The 21,595-nt window shown below is 37.8% G+C and overlaps 1 protein-coding gene and 1 non-coding gene across 2 annotated transcripts in view; one reads left to right on the top strand and one right to left on the bottom strand.

The window, feature by feature from the left end:
* Nucleotides 1-21,595, bottom strand: part of alpha-Man-Ia (alpha-Mannosidase class I a) — a 627,691-nt gene that overhangs the window by 402,814 nt on the left and 203,282 nt on the right. The gene's annotated exons all lie outside the window — the stretch shown is intronic.
* TRNAD-GUC (transfer RNA aspartic acid (anticodon GUC)) lies at nucleotides 2,501-2,572 on the top strand. Its single transcript has one exon. It is a non-coding gene; the product is annotated as a tRNA-Asp (tRNA).

Raw genomic sequence — 21,595 nt, 5'->3', positions numbered from 1 at the left:
GCGCGCGGCACGCTTAAATCTCCGCGGCGGATTCGGAACAGGACGAATCCGAAAATGACGGGTATAAATTACGGGAAAGATAAATATCCGCGCGGTGTCGCCGATGGAGCTGCACCTGTCGCGATTGCGAGCCGTAGTTTATTGTTAATTCCACTGTGGTTATATATGAAACGGGCAAATTAACCCTTTGTGGCGCGTATCGTTCTGCATTTTTGCGTGAGGAAATTTGAAAGGCAGTGGAAAGTTGTGCGTGGGTCATCGACGTCGATGATGCTTGAAGAAAACCGTTAGGACAATAAACAGTTCACAGGCGAAGCGAGTGCTAGAAGTGTCGGCTCGAGTCTCTTTTGTCAATGAGCGGTTGCCTTTTTCGGACTCGAAGAGGCCAGGTGAGGACAGATGAATAGCAGATGGAACTTTGAAGCTTTGTTATTTACCTTAAACCTTCCTTAGACCGTTGCCTTGGCTATCCATTGAATTTTACGACATAGTTTCAGTTGAATACCATATGGCTTACATCACAATTTTACAATGTCTTCGTCCTAGGATGATCAATATTTGTTTTTTTGATCAAGTGCAAAGTCATCCTTCTGTATAATTAGGCAAACCCTTCAATTCTTATTCGTCGACTCTAAATAATACGAATAATAATAACGATTCCTTAACTCCTTGCTGTACAATTTATTTGTCAGGTGCGTCTAGTCAAAATTACTATTCTCAGCTATAATGTTAAAACAATAATTAGAAAATTAGAATGTATTTTATATTCGGCGATCCTTATGCAAATTATAGTTGGACCTAAATTTTGTGTTGGAGTATTTAAAATTTGAATGAGTCACGTTTGAGTTCTAAGTGCGTCATGAGACTCGTCAAAGTCAAGGGGTTAATATCCAACAATCTTATTGATCATTTTCTTTATTACTACTATGTACCTCCAAAAATTAAATTTGAAATAGTGGAATAATAAAATGTGGTGCTATAGTAAAGTAATAGAACAGTGGTACGATAAGATAGGTTGAGAACCACTGCAGTGACATTCTGATAAACGAGCTCATTAGCGTAGTAGTAGTACTCGCAGCGATGAATGGGCAGTGGCTATCATCATACTAATGTTGAGACACGATATTTATAGCCGCATATTATGTTACAACTGCCTTACACACTGTATTATTTGTTACCTCGTGCATTTTTCATGGTAAAGATTACTAATATCAGTGAAATAATAACAGTCTGTTATTAAGACATGTAGAAAACAAATACTGAAGAAAATTGTTTATAAGATTCCTGGATAATGTAGCTCAGTAGAACAGATCTTTTGGAACTTAAATTAAACAGAAGTCATCGATCTCTTATTAAATAATTTTTAATAGGTAAATGAGTCATTGAACAATTTTGCTGTGGAAATCCAAAAGCAAATCTCATGTGAAGAATGCGTTGGAAGATACAAAAATCAATCTCACGTTTGTAGCAATCAAATTTTAAGAAAGACCGCCAAATCGACGGGCGTCGTCAGATTCGGGTCCGCGAAGCGGTTTCCGATCGCGCCCGACGTTGCGAAGCTCACGATCAGTCTAGCGAGCGATGCCGAGTGAAGCGAAAGTAGTCGAGCTAATAAAGTTATAGTTAAAACGAATTTTCTATTCTTCAATAATACCACACGTTATTTCTTTCATAGTTTATTTAAAGTCAAGGAATAAACATTCTATCTAATTAGGAACTCGACGAACTGCGTTGTCGAAGGCGGTCCTTCTAATATAAGCATGCTAAGATATACAAAAGTATCGATGAAGCGTGGGGCCTCTCGAGCATGAGGAAAAACGGTTCGAGGATTAGTCTGAATAGCGCACGTGTTAAGAACGCATCTCGTGAAAAAGCATATAGGAAGTTCACTAGTTCGTTTTCAAATTTAAGATTTAACAATTGTGTTTTATTAAAATAGCACCTTGCTTCCATATCACAATAGAAACAAAACAATTGTGAACAATCATGAGACAATCATGAAAAGCAACAAGAGACAGACCACGTTATTACAGGAAAAATATTCAGAAGAAATGAAGACAGTTAAAGGACAAAAGAAAGTGAGGTTACAAGTGTCCTTAACGGTGTTTATCATCGGGGTGCCAGCTTAGAAGGACGACCACGTGCACGCATGATGGGCCATTTTTAGCAGGCTATGTCATAAAAATTGAACACGCGACCTATCTACCCTAACGGTACCCTAACGCTTAATGGGTCGTAGAAGGGTCAGTTTTTAGTTGCAACGTACACTCAGCATGGGAGAGGAACCTTCAAAGAGAAATCAAGAAAATATAGTGACGATGATCTGAATAATTTAACGTGAATGATTTTGTCATATCCATATATGACAAAAATGACAATCAATCGAATAATATACAAAGGTAGTCAAATTGAATCGATTTAAGTAAATAATTATTCATAAAGGAGTAATATTATATGTACACACTAGAAATTGTGCAATAAAGAACTATGTTCTCAAAATTCCTCGATAGTATAGTGGTTAGTATCCCCGCCTGTCACGCGGGAGACCGGGGTTCGATTCCCCGTCGGGGAGTACTTATTTTTTTTCTTTACATGTCAAAATTTCAGTTAAACTTTAAAGAACCACTATAATCTTTACCCATTAAACCTATCTAAATCCTAATTCCGGGAGAATTGACAACACGCTTTTGTTAGAAAATTCTCAGTGACCCACCCTAATAAAGCAGGGACGGCGGGCACATGGCCGTCCTACGACGACGACCACGGGGTAAAGGCCTGACGCTGTGACATCCGGACCATAAAACAACCCTGGGGCCTCAAGTTTCGCGGGGACTAGGAAACCTCGCGGAACGGGAAGAGGGCATTCTTTTAGAGACCTTTGGAGGACATTCTTCTCTCGAGAACACTACTTCGCCCACGGAATCGGCTTATAGAAAATATATACTATTTTTGAAATCTAACTTAGTTAGCGTTTCAATCATTTTCTACCTCGTCTTACACTTTATTTTAAGAAAACTCGAACAGCTTTATTGGGTCGACTAAGTACTAGACTCTTTCTGAACCTTTCTGACATTTTTCGATATTGCAAGGTTTATACTATTGCTGGAGGTAGGTTGAGGTAGGGACGGTGGTCAAAGGACAGTGTGACTCAGGACGGGTGCGAGGTCCAGGATGAGTAAGGAGTAGAAATCGTTTCGTTTAGTATGTTCTGTAAGGAAATAGAAAATTGACAAACGGTCGACACGAGCCAAGCGCTTTTTGTCAGTGCATTCCCTTTCCTTAGAAAAACTTTGCTGGGCCTAAGTGCCATATACAGCCATGCTGATAGGGCTGTCCTCAAGACAGGATCGTGTCAATGAAGACATTCTTGTATTGGCTTTTGCCGCGAAACGTCAGTAAAGAATTGCAGTCTATTTTTTTTTAAATCGCCCACACGTTATTTCATATACCCCATTAATAACATTTCCTGATTTACCTTACAGTTTGTTAGGGATGAGTCTGTAGTGTTTGCTATCTTATTTGTTTGGACGCGATGGTCATCCAACAATATATCAAAATTATCCACGTTATTCGAAGCTGTCGATTAAGCATCGTATGAGTTATAAACTTCATAGCACCAAAGATACTAATCATCGATTATTCCGCTTATTAACGAAATTAAACTCGTCAATATAATTTCAATAAAACTGTGCTTATACCATGATGCACGGTATACGATCACGAGTTCGTATTGTGCATTATTTTACGACGGTAATACTCCACTAAGCGTACACCGCGGTAGTTCGTTAAATCCACGAATATAAACCGGCGATATAATGGCCAGTAGTTTCCCGAACGTGAAAGACGAAGCACACGGTCCATTGGCGGAGAAGTCATTAACAGCTGTCGCCAGTTTCGATATTGTCGGTGGGGAAAAAGCAATTCCACGGTTCTATTCTTCATTAGTTTCGGCTCGACTTAATACTGGGACCGTTAAAAATTGCCAACGACATGTTTATTGGCCCGTTAACGCAACTAAAGGCCAATACATGGGACAATGGCATCGTTATCAAGTTATATCGCCGCCTTCACGGTATTGACGGCTCAAATGCGAATACTTCTACGGCGTCGCAAAAAGGACCTGTTCATTAAATTTAGTGGCTGCTATTTATATTTATAGTTCTAATTATGAGAACATTTCTGCGATCAAAGATAGACTGTTTCAGAGACTGTACAAATTAATTGATACAAATTGATCATTGAAGTGTTTGCAAATGAGCAATCACTTTACCAGCGAATTTAGACTAAATATTAATTGTCAAATTAAATCGGAATAGAAGTTAATTCAAACTAGAAATTAATTATTAAATCTATAATCGTTAAATTAATACAGACTAGGAATTAATTATAAAATTAAGTTAAACTGAAAGTATTTATTTGTCTACCTACTCAGTACAAGAAAATTTCCCCTTGAAGAGAAAATTACCTCGGACGGAGAAGAGTTTTGATACGCAATTTTTGTGGAAATACAAAATCGGCTAAAATTTTATAAAGAAGAAAAGTTAATTTTCCAAATTACTTTTGTCGAAACACAACGTAGTAAATCAGCGATTTTCTTAATGTTACACGGGTTAAGCGAATGTACATGCGTCTTGAAGATCCAAGAGCTCGTTTCGCTTCAGATCGCGTTCTGCTAGCTCGAATGGGAAATTAACTCGGATTGCTTCGCGGCTACGGTGTGCAGTGCAATTCGTTCGGTGCAATTTATGGGCTGACAGTACCATAGGGCGACTTGTTCGGCTGACTGTCGCATGATTCTTCGATGGTAATTGGTTGACTGAGGCGTAAATTTTGACGAGCTTTTAACCAACTTCGATTCTTCTCTATACTGTAATTGCTACTATGAAGCTGTTTAAGTAGCCATCTATGCTCATTTTAATTTAGTAACGAGTTCATTTAGTTGCCACGTATTTCTCGAACGAGCTATTAAATTCTGATCTTAATTATTTTATTACCTGATACTTGTTACTTGACGTTTCTTTCAGGATTTGGAAAAATATGCACTAGGTAGGAAAAGAATAATATATGGACATTTAAGGAGATTTATAATATTTAGATGTTTGAATAGAATTATGGTATTTGTACGTTTAAGTAGAATTATAACATATGCACATGTAAGTAGAATTATAACATATGCACATGTAAGTAGAATTATAACATATGCACATGTAAGTAGAATTATAGTATGTGCACATGTGAGCAGAATTATAACATATGCACATGTAAGTAGAATTATAACATATGCACATGTAAGTAGAATTATAGTATGTGCACATGTGAGCAGAATTATAACATATGCATATGTAAGTAAAATTATAACATATGCACATGTAAGTAGAATTATAACATATGCACATATAAGTAGAATTATAGTATGTGCACATGTGAGCAGAATTATAACATATGCACATGCAAGTAGAATTATAACACATGCACATATAAATAAAATTATAGTATGTGCACATGTGAGCAGAATTATAACACATGCATATGTAAGTAGAATTATAACATATGCACACTTAAGTAGAATTATAACATATGCACATATAAGTAGAATTATAACATATGCACATATAAGTAGAATTATAACATATGCACATGTAAGTAGAATTATAACATATGCACATGTAAGCAGAATTATAACATATGCATATGTAAGTAGAGTTATAACATATGCACATTTAAGTAGAATTATAACATATGCACATGTAAGTCGAATTATAACATATGCACATTTAAGTAGAATTAATTTTTTAAATTCGTGTTTAATAAAAGTTACAACTACAGTTATAACTAAAATTAATGGTTCTAAGAAAGTTGTTTATATAAAAGTTTAACATTGTTTTCAAAGTAAGAAAGGAGATATCTAGCGAAGGTAAAGAATCCCTGGTCTCAGTATAAAATACCGTCTCAGCAATAACATGGTAGCGCTTTAGCGATGGGTAATGGTGAGTTACGGGTCGTTTATGTCCCGTAAAGCTTCGTAGAACGCAGGTCCGGGCATTTGTCGCGTTGCTATGCCGGCATGTGGCGGCACGTTTCATTTGCCGCCGATAAAACTGCCCTTAGGCTCGCTAAGCGTTATCATGATCACCGTTTTCAGTAATTTACTGCGGTTTTACGCCGCGTCTACGCTACAGCAAAAAACCTAAGCTCGTTCATAGCGGCGCGAACGCTTCGTGTTTCGTTCCGATGCTTGCCTCGGAACGCTAAATTAATTTATAAGCTTCGAGAATTTGATCGAACGTTAGCGTGTAGGCAACTCTATAAATCTTTTGCGAAAGAAAACTGAGACCGAGAAAACGAGGCGAGGTTCTTGCACTCTGTATTTTTTATTTATGGAAACCTAGATAACAAATTCAAACTTGCAAGGTTCATCATTTTTAAATTAGAAAATTTTTACTTTAAAGTTCTTTAAAGTTTAAAATTTTAAAATTTTAGGTTTTTTCAAACCTAAAATTTTTGCATCACTCAATTTAAACTTAAGAATTTTGAAATAATAAAATTTGCTATTTCCATAAATTTAACCTTTGATTTTTAAATTTTTTAATTTCCCAGCTTCAAAATGTCTATATTCGTAATTCTTAAATTTAAAATACGTAGAACTTCACGATAAATTTTATCAAAAAAAGATTCTGATTATAAACTATATTTTAAGCAGTACCTCGGTCATATTTTCAGTGAAACAGTCCATATTTTAACTGAACCTTTTTTAGCTCCAGTGTTTATATCAAAACGTATCGGTTATAAAAACTAATATTCCCGAAACAAAGGCCTTTTATTTGGGTCATCGTAACACTAGAATCGTAAAATAAATGTTTACTCTTCTCCAGTTACACACTGATGGTCTGGTATCCATAAAAGTTGAAACATTTTATCTGAAAAATCGAAAGAGAAATTCTGACAAAAAATTATCGCCTTCGGGTACTAATAAAACATACACGCAGAAATGGTAAAAAAGTTGATACTGCGACACAGTATTCTTAACATGAAGAGATAAATAATCGTACAAGCATCGTCGCGTCTTACGGTAATAAAGATCGATAGTTTACAATTGAAATTTTACAGCTTCCTCATAAATCGCCGAGCGATAATGTAGGATTCATAAATAAGAAAATTTAATTCGCGTATCGAAGACAAATCTCGTTTCGTCAAGGAGTTGGCAAGGAGACAGCTGTCGTCCCATGGCGAATTTTATGCGGACATAAACGGGGTGGTCACATAGGCGTGGGTGTTCCCATGAAAAAGCGGCATCACGAATGTTCGTCGACGACACTGTTCAACGAACGAATCGAACAACGATGATTTACGACACGCGTGAATTTCGCCTCGCATGCCTTCACGTGGACGCTCGCATCTTGAATCGTCGGCCATTTCGGTTGTCGCATACCACACTCGAGATATGTAGATTTATTTGTGCATCGATGATATTATGAAACAGGTCCGTATTTTTCATCTGCTTTGTCGTTTAATTAAAGTTTCATAAAACATATGTCACATATCTGTTTGTTGCAGTCTGTCAACAATATTGAAAAACTTATCCTTTATTTAATTACTGTGACAGGTATATTTTGAATGTTCATTACGTATGTCACATGTGCATATGTAGCAGTCTCATAAAGATATCGAAAACGTGGGATCTTTTATTTAATTACTGTAACAGGTGATTGTTCATGTAATTGTTATAAGAAGTACATTTTGTACGATTATTACGTATGTCACATATGCATATGTGTTTGTATATTCATTACGTATGTCACATATGCATATGTAATTCTAGTAGTATTACAACGATACTGAAAAGCTGTGATCATTCATGTGATTGTTATAAGAAGTACATTTTGTACGATTATTACATATGTCACATATACATACATATGTATTTGACGGTTCATTACGTATGTCACATATGCATATGTAATTGCAGTGGTCTTATAACGATTTTGAAAAATTGTGATCATACATGTAATTGTTATAAGAAGTACATTTTGTACGTTTATCACATATGTCAAATATGCATATGTGTTTGTATGTCCATTACGAATGTCACATATGCATATGTAGTTGTAGTAGCCTTATAACGATTTTGAAAAATTGTGATAATTCATGTGATTGTTATAAGAAGTACATTTTGTGCGATTATTATATATGTCACATATGTAATAATGTACATAATATACATATGTATTTGTACATTTATTATGTATGTCACATATGCATATGTGTTCGTATGCTCATTACGTATGTCACATATGCATATGTGTTTGTTGCAGTCTTATAACGACTTTCAAAAATTGTGATCATTTATATAATTGTAATAAGAAGTACATTTTGTATGTTTATTACATATGTCACATATGTTGTAGACATATGTAGACTCATATTGTTGTAGGCTCATAACGATATTGAAAAATTGTGATCATTTATTTAATTCTTATAAAAGGTACATTTTGTAAGTTTATTAGATATAATTAGTATAGATTGTATCGTATATATTCAATAGTAAATGACATTATATGTCCATCTCTTGAGTTGCACATTTGCTCGAAATGCACGTGGAATATCTCATTTTATACACGGTGAAAAAAAAGCGAGAATTAACGACGCGACATATAATTATTCGAATAATCTGGAAATCGTACGAATAATTATGGAAACAATAACAGCGTACGAGACTGCGCGGCTGTGAAATTCAATTGAAATCAATAGAGCAAATTTAATTCACGGATTCTCGAGTAATTAAATGGTTGACAAACGCCAGTCGCGATTCCATTCGATAGAAATTTAAATTTCCCCTCCGTGTACGATTTATGAATCGTTAAATATCCCGAACGAGTTTTCCAATGCTACGCAATTATTGTTTGTTTTTGCGAACGTTAAGACCTTCGTTCATTCACCTTTCGAGCTTGCACAAACGACCGGAGTGCGTCGTCTTTCACGATTATATCCCAGTTGAATTCGATTGAAATTGCAATTTTATTCCTGGCTGTGGTATTTCGCTCGCGATAATGCAAAATAATTTCAACGCTCCATTCAGAAATTTCTCGTGTTAATTACGGCGTGCGACGTAAAAATCATTTATTAAAGTCTGCGGTTACTTTGCTGCTGAAATTCCTATTTAAATTATTTCGAACGAGATTTTACCGCGATAATTACTTTTCAGGTGCAGGAATTTTTAATATAGTTTCGGTTTCAGTTTTAACCAGAATTTTAATTCCATCGTTCGTTATGCTGGTTACTCAACTTTTGTGTTTTCCAAGAATTATTTTCTCGAATACTATCTGCTCTTTGATAAGGTCACGGTTATCAGATAATTTTATCTGGGACGATTTTGTGGTAGGATGCTGTATCATATTCTTGTGAAGAATCTATCACAGTTTGTTACAGTAGATTTTAGAATTGGACCTGCAAGATTTTGAAATTTTAGGATTTTTAAGGTTTCAGACATTTTTGGAATTTTTGGACGCTTAGAACTTGTCTTTTAAATATAAAATTTAGAAATTGTAAAATTTTAAAACTTCTTCAGCCTCAAAAATTTTTTACTCTAAAAGAGTACTTAAAGTTTGATTACTTGAACATTGCAAGTAACATATGACAATATTTCCAAGTTCAACCTTCCAAAAAAATATCCACCGTGTCCTGCAAACCTGGAAACGTCAAAATATTGTTCACAACATGTGGCTCCCGATTAACCCAGTATGTCATTCGATACCGAAGCCGAAACGCACAGTTCTCTAATTTCGCGATAGACGCACTTTCCCAGCAATCAGATTTTACTTTCGATCAATGACATTCGCCGCGATAAATCAGCTAATTTGACAAAAGCGTTCGCTGGCACTAATGACCGATCGTTGTATCGCAATTTGAAATTCCCAACCCGGTCCAGGTTTACCTTTGATTATCGCGTTCGATCTCACTGCCAACAAGCCGATATCGTGTACCTACACCATGAATCCTATATTCAACGTCAAAATTTCGCACTAGGACTAACATAAACGTTTACATTTTATTTCGAAAACTGCACTTTGACCGCTTGCTTTTGAATCTTTCATTCGACGGCACGCGACGGAGTTTACATTCGCTGGGAACAAACGTGTGTTACGCTGACCCTCTATGCTTGTAATTGAGTTGTAAATTTGTTATCCTGGTCGAAGCGTTTGAATCCTTTATGAGTGTTGTTTCCGACCGTAAACTGGCTTCGTGTGTTTCTCAGGAACACACGGCTACACCCAAGTAGTTCAGCTAATTTCGTTACACTGCGTGTCCAAGTGTTTTATTAAGCGTATCGAAGTTGAACGCTTTGGATTAGAAACTATATTAATCCTCTTCCCTCAAGGTTTACTTATTAAACATTTTGTATTTATGTACGTTATTATATACACAAATTTACATACGTTATTATATACACAAATTTATATACGTTATTTATATTGTTTAAAAATTATGACCAAGTACTTTATTTAACACAATGAATTTTTACAAGATTTTTAATAAAATCATTTCTGACTAATGAAAGTGTATATGAAATTTTTACTTGGTTCATTTATTATAACATAAAAAATGTAATGGGTACAGACATTAGTTTTATAGAATTGTTACTGTTATTATTATTGTCATTGCTGTTAAGCTTATGTTCGTCTTGTCACCGCCATTGCTTTTGCCCTTACTGCCATTACTGAGGTTATGTTTGCAAAATTTAGTTATTAAACATTTCGTATTTATAAACGTTATTATATACACAAATTTATATACGTTATTTATATTGTTTAAAAATTATGACCAATTACTTTATTTATCACAATGAATTTTTAAAAGATTTTTAATAAAATCATTTCTGACTAATGAAAGTGTATATGAAATTTTTATGTGGTTCAATTATTATAACATAAATTATGTAATGGATACAAAAATTAATTGTTACTGTTCTTGTTGTCGATTTTGATACTGTTGTTACTATAGTTGTTGCAGTTATTGTTATTTTTATTGTAATTGCTGTTACAGTTATGTTCTTGTCGTCGCCATTGCTTTTGTTCTTACTGCCATTACTAAGGTTATGTTTGTAAAAATTGTTCATGTCACTCTTACTGTTGTTATTTTTGTTATGTTTGTTCTAAAAGTCGTTATAATTGCTGTTATATAAACAGAACACATTGTCAGTCTTATTCTTTTGAAAATTTCTAAATGATTCAAAAACAGATGCAGTTGTTGAGGTTATGTGTACGAACACTTCATACAAGTCAAGTATTAAAAAATAAAGTACTTCTATAATATGTCAATGATATTTATGACAAAATTAAATAAACACGAAAAACAATTTCAGAATACGTTTGAACATAATAAAAAATGGCGTAGGCTACGAAACATTCAGGTATGAATTTAATACGGTATCGTTTCTCAGCCACGTTGTAGCCGTTGAACGACGAATTTATTATTTAGTCCTTCCTGAAATTCACCATGGCCGATAGCCTCTAATGACCGATCCGTGTTCTGGCAGCACCGTGGCCTATCATAAGTGAAATATTGTCGCCAATAAAGGGCCACGGTTGTTATTTATGGCGATGGGACGAATTCGCGGGAACACAAGCTGCGCGACACCACGGCTAATGTCGTTCTCTGTGTTGCATGACAGAATTAAAATGGTCATGCACCGCGTGCATAATCGTTTCTTCACGTGCAGGTGATTCTCCACGGTCGTCGACTCCAGTTTACATTTTCGAGACGGCGTAGAACGAAATCCGAGGAGTGACTTCTGACGGGTGCACTTCGCTTTCGAGAACACGCGAGCCCTCGTTTCTAATTTCTTTCCTGCCAGCTGTTTTTCAGCCCTTTTGTAACTGGATGTTTATGGGAATAGCTATTAACCCTTGCACCCTTTTTCAATTAATCGACACTGTAGTATTAATTAATCTAACCTATCGCAACAAACATCATCCTCTAACATTTTAACTTTCTAACCTCAAAATATAAATCGGTGTAGGTGCTTTTAAGAAATGAATCTTCACAATGGTTTAAATTATAGGTGCATTTAAAAAATGAATTTTCGCAGCGGTTTAAATTATAGGTGCATTTAAAAAATGAATTTGCACAACGGTTTAAACTGATAAATTGTTTAATAAAATATTTAAATATGAATTGAGGTATACATTTATTTCAATATGTCTGGTTAAGTGAAATAAAAGAATGCTATACACAACATGTCTAAAGTTATAAACCTAGTAGTTAAACTTGTAATATTTATAACTTATTAATCGTTATTTTGAAGCAATTAAATATCGAACCTCCACAACAGTTTAAATTGACCTTTTAAATAAAATATTAAAATAGTGAAGTATCGACTTGTGTCAATACGTTTGATTAAGCAAACTGAAGGTTCATATAGAACACATCTAAAGTCTACCATAATTTAATAATTAATTTGCAGAATGTAATTGGTAAACGGAGCCCGCGATAAAAAACGAGTACACACAGCGAAAACACGAAGGCAAAAAAAGATGGCAATTAACAGGAGATGTTTTTATGATTTGAAAACGAGTTTAATTGGCAGAAAATCGCGCTGTTTTATCTTGATTATCCTGAAAAATGGCTTTCCACCGAGCGATGGTTAACGACGGGATGGAGCGTCGAAACGACTTGTCGAACATTTCGCTGAAATTCACTGTGCGAATTAATTCGTCCTCGTTTACACGCTATTTCGGCGCGGAGATGGCACGCCGCGTTGAACATTTGTTCGCGACCGCTTCATTTTCTGTGCTTTTGAAATAACGTGATTTATCGCCACACACTGCGGTCCTTTCGATATTTATTGGTCCCGTGTACCCGTTATTATTGGCGCACGAAGGACGTGTATACCCGGGCAAATTTGTTTAACGCCGGGGACGAGTGTTAGCTTTTTCATCCGCGTTTTCACTCGTCGATCGTTGTAGATTTTCGAAATTTAATTCGATGATTTATGAGTCGAAACGGTCCAAAAATTTTACAGATTTTTATTCAATTCGAAATCGAATAACACATCTTTTTGTTTGTAGATCTGGTTTTTTATTTGAACGAAATTTTATTTGGAATCGATTCAGAATTTTCTGTTATTTGATATTCTATTTCAATTAGTTATTATTTGAGTGAAGGTTAGGTTTATTTACTAGTTTCATATCACTGACCTAATAGTGCAAATTTAGCCATCAATTACGTTAGATCTGGTTAGGTTAGTTTTGCGATAGAGTTAGGTTAGGTTCAGTTTATGTAAGAGTTAATGTTAGATTACTGAAGTTGTGTTAGGTTAGGTTTAGTTTATGCAAGAGTTAATGTTAAGTTACTGAAGATATGATAGGTTAGGTTTAGTTTATACAAGAGTTAATGTTAGATTACTGAAGTTATGTTAGGTTAGGTTTAGTTTATGCAAGAGTTAATGTTAAGTTACTGAAGTTATGCTAGGTTAGGTTTAGTTTATGTAATAGTTAATGTTAGGTTACTGAAGTTATGTTAGGTTAGGTTTAGTTTATGTAAGAGTTAATATTAAGTTACTGAAGTTATGTTAGGTTAGGTTTAGTTTATGTAAGAGTTAGTGTTAGGTTACGGAAGTTATGTTAGGTTAGGTTTAGTTTATGTAACCCCCAGGGGCCGTAGGATGCCTGAAAACTCCTACGGTTTGGGACTTAGCGCTCCCAGGGTTCCTGAGCTCGTAGCATACCGTAAACCTGTGGTCATGTTTCGCAGGAACGGGGATCTTACTTTTGCCGGTTGGATCGCGAGGACGGTTACCTCTATAAAAAAAAAACCCCTAGCCCCAAGCTTTGGCTGCGGCGACGAGGGCGCGCACCCTCCTTGGGCCCTTTGGGCTCTTGCGGGGGTGCGTGGCTGGTGGGTGCACCAGTCGCTAGCATGCCAACCTCCGGGGGCCGGCCGCCCCCCGGTTGTATTAGGCTTGCCGTGGTATGGCGGCTCTGCCACGGTGGACCGTTTTTTCCGACCGGCGCGTGGGACAAAGTATGAATTCCTTAAAAAACATTATCAAAAACAAATTGGGTAATACTGGTGGAGAAGAAGGTACGGGAGCAAGCTGGGAGGAAGACAGACAGACGGACAGGGAGAAGGACACAGTCTTAAATCAAAGGGGATCTGACGAACTCATGGTGGAGGGGGATAAATCGAGGGAGGAAGAGGCGACAACGGGAGGGAATAATGAGGGAGGAACGGAAGAATCAAGGGAGGCATGCAACCGACAGGATGGAAAGGGGGTAGACGGTGGTGAAAAGATAATGGAAACCGTTCGGGTTTCAGACACTCGGACCATGGTCAGCATAGCTGGGTCCCTGGTGGAGTTAAGTGGCGATAGGGGTATCGAGGCCAAAAGGGCCTTGAGCGTCGCAGGCTTTTTGATTGAGCAAAGTAAGGTCATTGTGAAACTAGTAAATAGTAGCGGAAATCTGAAACGGGAAGTAAGAGCAAAAGCGAACGAGCTGGTGAGAGCGTCGGTGGTGGCTTTAATTGACGCGGAAGCTAATTTCGACGTAGAAAGCCTGGAAAAGAGTTTTATGGCTTGGGTCAGCGATATGAACCAATTAATAAACATGTTAATGACTAGTCATAGATTCAGTAGTGTACTTTTACGCAACATCATGGTTAAGGTAAGAATAGGCACGAATAGGATAAATGCCTGGAAGATAGGCCGGGGAGACAGTTTCTTTGAAGACAAGGAAGAAGAAGCAGAGACGGAAGGGGGGCCGAACGAGGTCATGGATGACGATGGCTTTGAGGTGGTTAGAAAGAGAAAGAAACCCGGACGAGACCCAAACCTATCTACAGATAGCGAACAATCCCCGCCACAGCCGGCAAAAAGAAGGGCGGGAGGGGAAGGGTCACAGGAAACAGCCAAGGTGATAACAAGGAGACAGGTAAGGTCGAAAACAACACTAGGAAGACAGGAAGTCCCCGCAAGGATAAGTAAGGAACGACAAGGAGATAAAATGAACGAAAAGGGAGAGGACGAAAGGAACGAAGGGAAAGGCAGCGAAAAGGATACCGGCTTTGTCAAAGTAATGTGCCTAGAGGGCAAAGACTCCCAGGATACTTTAAGACAGGTGAAAGAAAAAATAGACATAGGAAACTGTACGATACGATGGATTGGGCAGACAAAGGGTAGGAAGGACCTACTCTTCTATGTAGAAGATACTAGAGACCTAGAAGAACTTCACGGCAAATTGAAAAAGGGTGGTTTTAATTGTGACATAATCGCGGGGAAAAGAAGAAAGGTAATAATTACCGGGCTGGATATGGACTTGGAAGAGAAGGATCTAGCTGAAGACCTTAAAGGATTGCATGATATTCAAGATTTTAGAGTTATTTTCTTTAGAGCTAGCAGAAACGGAAACAAATTTGCCTGCATAGACCTAAGAGAAGAGGTGGCTAATAAATTTCTGACAAAAGGCAAGATCCGTATTGGCTGGTCTAATTGCGCAATAAGTCCCTATGTGGATACTAGAAAATGTTTTTTGTGTGGCGCTCGATCCCATCTAGCAACGACATGTAATATTAAAAAAAGTGTTTGTTATAATTGCAAAATGCCGGGTCATATTGAAAAGCAATGTGAACAAAGGGGAAGGATGAGCAAAAAAAATACAGTAGAAAAGGAAGAAGAAGGGTACATAAAACAGAGAAATAATGAAGAAAACGTTTATACGGAAGTACAAACGCTTAGCCCGGTGCCGCGTGTAAGCAGAAACAGGACTATGGAGCCTGGTCATGAAATGGATGGCCCTGGGTTAACGGGCAGATATAATATACAAACGGGACTGGATAATAGAATGCGTGAACAGACGCCAAACCAAGATAGGAGGAAGGAGTACTGGAATTTTAGAGGGAAAGTGGTCCGCTCGATTGGGACCCAAACTGATATTTATTCACAGTCCACTCCGACCTGGAGCGGTATTGTAAAAAGAAACCGGGTAACAAGTATAAGGACACAGGACAACGGAGAACTCACAAATCAGGAGGTTTACACAATCGAAAGGAAGAGGGACATGGAGAAAGGTGGGGAAAAGAAAGGACCGACAGGGAGAACAGGCAAAGAGATACTAACGACTCCTAGAGAAACAAATAAGCTGGATAAAATGAGAAAACACAAGAATCAAGCGATCTTTATTAAATATAAAGAAGGAGAGGGGCTTAAAAACCTAGAGCTCATGAAAAAGAGTGTGGAATCACCGAAAGATATGGAAGTGAAAGGAATAAAGCTAACAAGAACAGGTGGAATACTTGTGGAGTTCGAGGATGGCAAGGATATTGGAGGATGGATGAAGCATGTGGAGGAAAAAATTGGAGACCAGGGCTCGGTAAGAAGAATAGAGCCAAGGGAAGGGATTAGGATTAGGAGGATAGATCCTTTAGCTGACAAGACTCTGGTGAAAAATGCAATTTATAAAGCACTGGATATAGAGGCCCCGGAGAGGGAGGCACTAGAGTCGGTGGAAGTTGTTAGGCTAATTAGGGAAGTGTACCTTCCAAACAGCATTGGTCAAGCTACCCATACGATTAGCAGAGCCACTAATAGAGAGGAAGAATTTGAAAGTTGGATGGTCTATTGGCACCGTCAACAGATACTCCAGGCTACTGGTTAGATGTTGGAAATGCGGTGGCCATGGACACGGTATAGCGGACTGTAGAAAGAGAGATGAACCGGGGAGGAGAGATGAAAAAGTGAGAATGGAAGTAGAAGTAAATAAGGTAAGACAGACGGAAGGGACTATTATTTTAGACTTCGAAATGGACAAAGCTAGACGTGCGTTACAAGAAATAGACGATACGATTTCGGAATACAGCAGAGAGGAGGGATTAGATGGCTAAGACTATATTACAATTTCTTCGAAATGGAGCAAAACAATAGCGAAATTAGGTGCATACAGATTAATCTTAATACATCTCCGGCGGCTTATGACCTACTCTTAAACAATATGTTGCGTAATGAATACAGCATTGCCATCATCAGCGAACCTCCAAGGTCGATGGGAAACAATATAGTTTTTTGGAGCCTGGATAGAAAAGCGGCTATCCTAAGTGTTGACCAAAAAAGAGGGCTCTCGGGTATTACAGAAGGGGAGGGCTTTGTAATTTGTGAATGTGCTAGGATAATTTTTATATCGATCTATTTCTCCCCGAATCGGGATATAGAGGACTTTGCGGCATTCTGGGACAGAATAGATGTCATTATCAGGAATCTTAGGCATAAGCAAGACAAGAAAATATTAGTTGCAGGGGATATGAATGCGCATTCCAAATTATGGGGAGACTCTAAGTTAGATAAAAGAGGTAGTATAATTGAGATTTGGGCAATAGAGGAGGGTTTCTTTTGCTTAAATAAGGGCGGGTCACACACATTCGTAAGAGGGTCTCGCGTTTCCTCTGTGGATATTACCTTTGCATCAGCAAGTCTGGCTCCTTTCTGTGTTTCCTGGAAAGTAGATACGTCCGAAAGTCTAAGCGACCATAGATATGTGGTGTATACTCTTGCAAACTCACCTCATAGCATTGGATCTACAGCATGCCAAAACCAGGCTGCCGAGAGACCCCGTTGGTCATTGGGAAATTTGAAGTATAATAAAGCATCAATTATTAGATATTTTGAAAGGCTCTGTGAAAGTAAATTAGACATAGTATGTGCAGATAGCAGTACAGTAGATATGGAAATTCTAGCGGAGGATCTTGGAAGGAGTCTAAGGAAAATAGCGGACAAATTTTTGAGTAGGAAAGGAAAGAGTAAGAGGAAAAATGCATATTGGTGGGATAATGAAGTAGGAAAATTATGGAAGGATTGTAATAGGGCACATAGAAGAGTTCAGAGGATTAGGAAAAATAAGGAGAGGAGAGGGGAGGAATTCGTTATCGAACTAGACAGGTATAAAATAATCAAAAAGAACCTTAGGAAAACTATTAAGCTCAAGAAAAAGAAAAGTTGGGAAAAGTTATTAAGGGACCTAGACCTGGATGTCTGGGGTCTAGCATATAAGATAGTTTTTAAGAAATTCGCGAAAAGGAATCCACTATTACTTAGAGACGTAGGAATATTGATTCTGAAGGAACTGTTTCCACAAGGCACATCAATAAGCAGGAGAGCGGAGGAAAATAACGAACCTGTTGACTCACCCAACACTATCTCTGCAATCAGTAGTGAAGAGTTGAGTATAGCGGTTAGAGGTATCAAGACAGGCAAGGCCCCGGGCCCAGACAATCTCCCCGGTGCTCTCGTAAAACTCGTGGTCTCAAATGAGATACAAACCTTTTGTACTTTTTTTACAAAGATCTTGAACTCCCAGGTATTCCCCAGATGCTGGAAGGATGCTCTTATCATCTTACTACCAAAGCCTAGCGCGGGTAACGTGGATGCTGATAATAGCAAAAAGAAATTTAGACCAATCTGCCTCCTGAGCGAAGTCGGTAAACTTTACGAGAGATTAATCGTCAATAGAATAGAGGCATGGGTGAATGAGAATTATCGCATCAATGACAAACAGTATGGCTTCAGAAAAGGCAGATCCACATTGCACGCGCTATTGGACGTTAAAGACTTTATCAGTGGTAACAGGAAGAAGGGCAGTGGAACACTGGGGGTGGCCCTCGATATTAAGAACGCATTTAATTCGATTGAATGGAGCGCCATTCTCGCGGTGCTAAGGGATATGGGTTTGCCCACATATCTTAGACATATAATAGCATCCTACCTGTCGGATAGAAGAGGGAAAATATGGTTTGAGGAAGGAGAATACACCTTCGAAATCACGCGGGGGGTCCCACAGGGCTCGATTTTGGGTCCACTTCTATGGGTCCTCACTTACGATATTGTGCTTAGGGTCTGCACTGGCCGGGGACTGCGTGTTATATGTTATGCAGATGATACCTTCGTATTGGTCTCTGGCAAAAACGCAGCTATAATAGTAAAAAAAATGACAGAGATTTTGAAGCGCCTAATAAGAGAAATCGAGGGTCTGGGTTTGCAGATCTCGGCAAACAAGACTGAGGCCATTATTTTTGGTACAAAGCTTCAAAGATTGAGGTTTACACATACGGAACTTCTGATAAAGGAGACCGTGGTCCACCCTAAGGAGACTCTAACTTACTTAGGGATAGTCTTGGACAGCACCCTCAGTTTTAGGCCACATATTATGAGACTGTCTGAAAAGGCTGAAAAAGCAGTCATTACGATCGCCAAATTGCTGCCCAACATTGGCGGCCCAAGGACTAAGAAAAGAAGGCTTTTAGCCTCAGTAGTGTCGTCAATAGCCCTGTATGCAGCCCCGGTCTGGGTGCAGGCCCTGAGCGTTAGAAGAAACAGAATAATTTGTGACCGTATATACAGGAGGTGCGCTCAATTGGTAGCGTGCGCATATCGCACGACCTCTGGCATAGGTACCGGCATAGTCGCGGGGCTGCCCCCCTTGGATTTGCTGGCCCAGGGAAGGACGGAGTATTTCATGGCATGCAACGGGGTAATAGAGCGCGACGGGGTTATCACAAAAAAAGAAAAGAAACTGCTCAAAGCTAGAAATAACATATGGATACAGGAGGAATGGCAGAAGAGATGGAACGAGCATACCGCATCTGGGGAATGGACTAAGAAGTTAATACCCAATATAGATGAATGGGTTAAAAGAAAGCACGGGGAGGTTGACTACTTTCTAACCCAGTTCTTAACGGGGCACGGCACTTTTAACGCCTACCTCAAGAGAATGGGTAAGAGAAGGCACGGGAGCTGCAACTACTGTAACAACGAAAACGATGACGTCGAACATACTATTTTTTGGTGTCCTTTTTGGGAGGACACGAGACAAAATTTTGGTTTTAACTTTGTGGAGGCAAGTTCTGGTCAAATCAAGAGGGTTATAAAAGATATAACTGAAAGTATTGAGCTCTGGGAAAATTTCCGGTTATTAGTCGGCGAAATCCTAAGGGAAAAAGAAAAGGATGATAGACTACGAGGCTTTTAAATTTTGATAAACTCTAGTATACTCTGTTTTATGTTTTTATGTGCTATGTGTTTTTCAACAAAAACCTGACTACCCTTAGATAGTCTTAGGGACGAAATTGCAATGCAATTTAATTTTTTTTTTTTTTTTTTTTTTTTTTTTCTTTTTTTTTTTTTTTATCTATTTACTTATTTATTTTATATTAATTAACGACTAGCAGAGAGGCTGGTGAATTTGTGTGCGACGAATGTCACAAGACACGAATTGTAAGGCACATATAAGTGTGGGTCAGTAGCTACAGATGCGTGCATGAGTGTATGAATGTGACTGAATGCGCCGAAACAGGTTTCTCTTTCGATTTTCCAGTATGGCAGGACACGTTTTTAGGAGTTTTAGGGGTGGCGAGTATTAGTATGACCGCAAATTGAACCTAACAACCTTTCAACCCCCCGACCGACCACCCTATGCCGGGGTGCGGAAGATATGCCGAAAGGCGAATGCTCCGCACTCCGGGCCGAGTGACTAAACTTGGTGGTGGTCCCGGTCAAAAAAAAAAAAAAAAGGTTTAGTTTATGTAAGAGTTAATGTTAGGTTACGGAAGTTATGTTAGGTTAGGTTTAGTTTATGTAAGAGTTAATGTTAGGTTACTGAAGTATTGTTAGGTTAGGTTTAATCGATCATTTTGAGTCAGATTAGACGTCGTATTGTGTTAGGTCAGATGAGTTCTAACAATGTCATGTTAGGTCAAGTTACATGTAACATCAGATTAGGTTAGGTTGGATTTGGTTATCCTAACTTAAGTATAATTATATGAAATCAAGTTTAATCAAGTCTAATTATAGTAAACAGTGTTTGTACTTATCATAATGCGTTAAGATGTGTTTCAGTGACATTAAGTTAGACCAGATTATATTATATCATACTACATTAGGTTATATTTCATTTCATTATGTTAATGTTTAATTCAGTCAGGTTAGTTTTTATCATTATAACTACATTATGTTCAGCCATGCACGAAGATATCAAGGTTAGGTTACGTTTGTCTCCAATCATATTTGAAATCAAGTTAAGTCAGACCTAACTGTGTTTCATTAAATCAGAATAAGCCTAATTAAATCAAAGTAGCCTATGTTTAAATCATAACAATTCAATTTGATCTAATTATATTAAGATAATAAGTCAGATCGAATTATAACATATTAAGTGCAGTTGAAACATATACGAATTTCAGTTGGAACATATACGAAGTAAGGTTAAGTCCAACCATACGAAGATTTATTCATGTAACATTAGCGACTAATTACATCGAGTTAATTTAGTCTAATGGGTTACCTTAACCACGTTATACTAAATTAATGTACACACCGTTAAATTAACACTCCGAACCACATTTTGCATATCGTGCTCTCACAGCTAAGCAATCAATGCTTTCATAAACAATGCTTTATTTCAGAAATCAATTCCAGCATTCTAACGCGTACGTAAAATGGACGACGCTACAAAATGGCCGACGCCAACGATTATTAATTCCCGAAGGAATTCGTTTTCGTCATTTAGCACCGGAGCACGACACCGAACGCGTGCATCCTCGGGCTGGAACAAGGTTC

Source organism: Megachile rotundata, chromosome 7 (assembly GCF_050947335.1).
Source record: "Megachile rotundata isolate GNS110a chromosome 7, iyMegRotu1, whole genome shotgun sequence".
NCBI classification, from domain to species: Eukaryota; Metazoa; Arthropoda; class Insecta; order Hymenoptera; family Megachilidae; genus Megachile; species Megachile rotundata.
The sequence above is the reverse complement of the archived record's forward strand: the minus strand, read 5'-3'. Positions and strand labels throughout refer to the sequence as shown.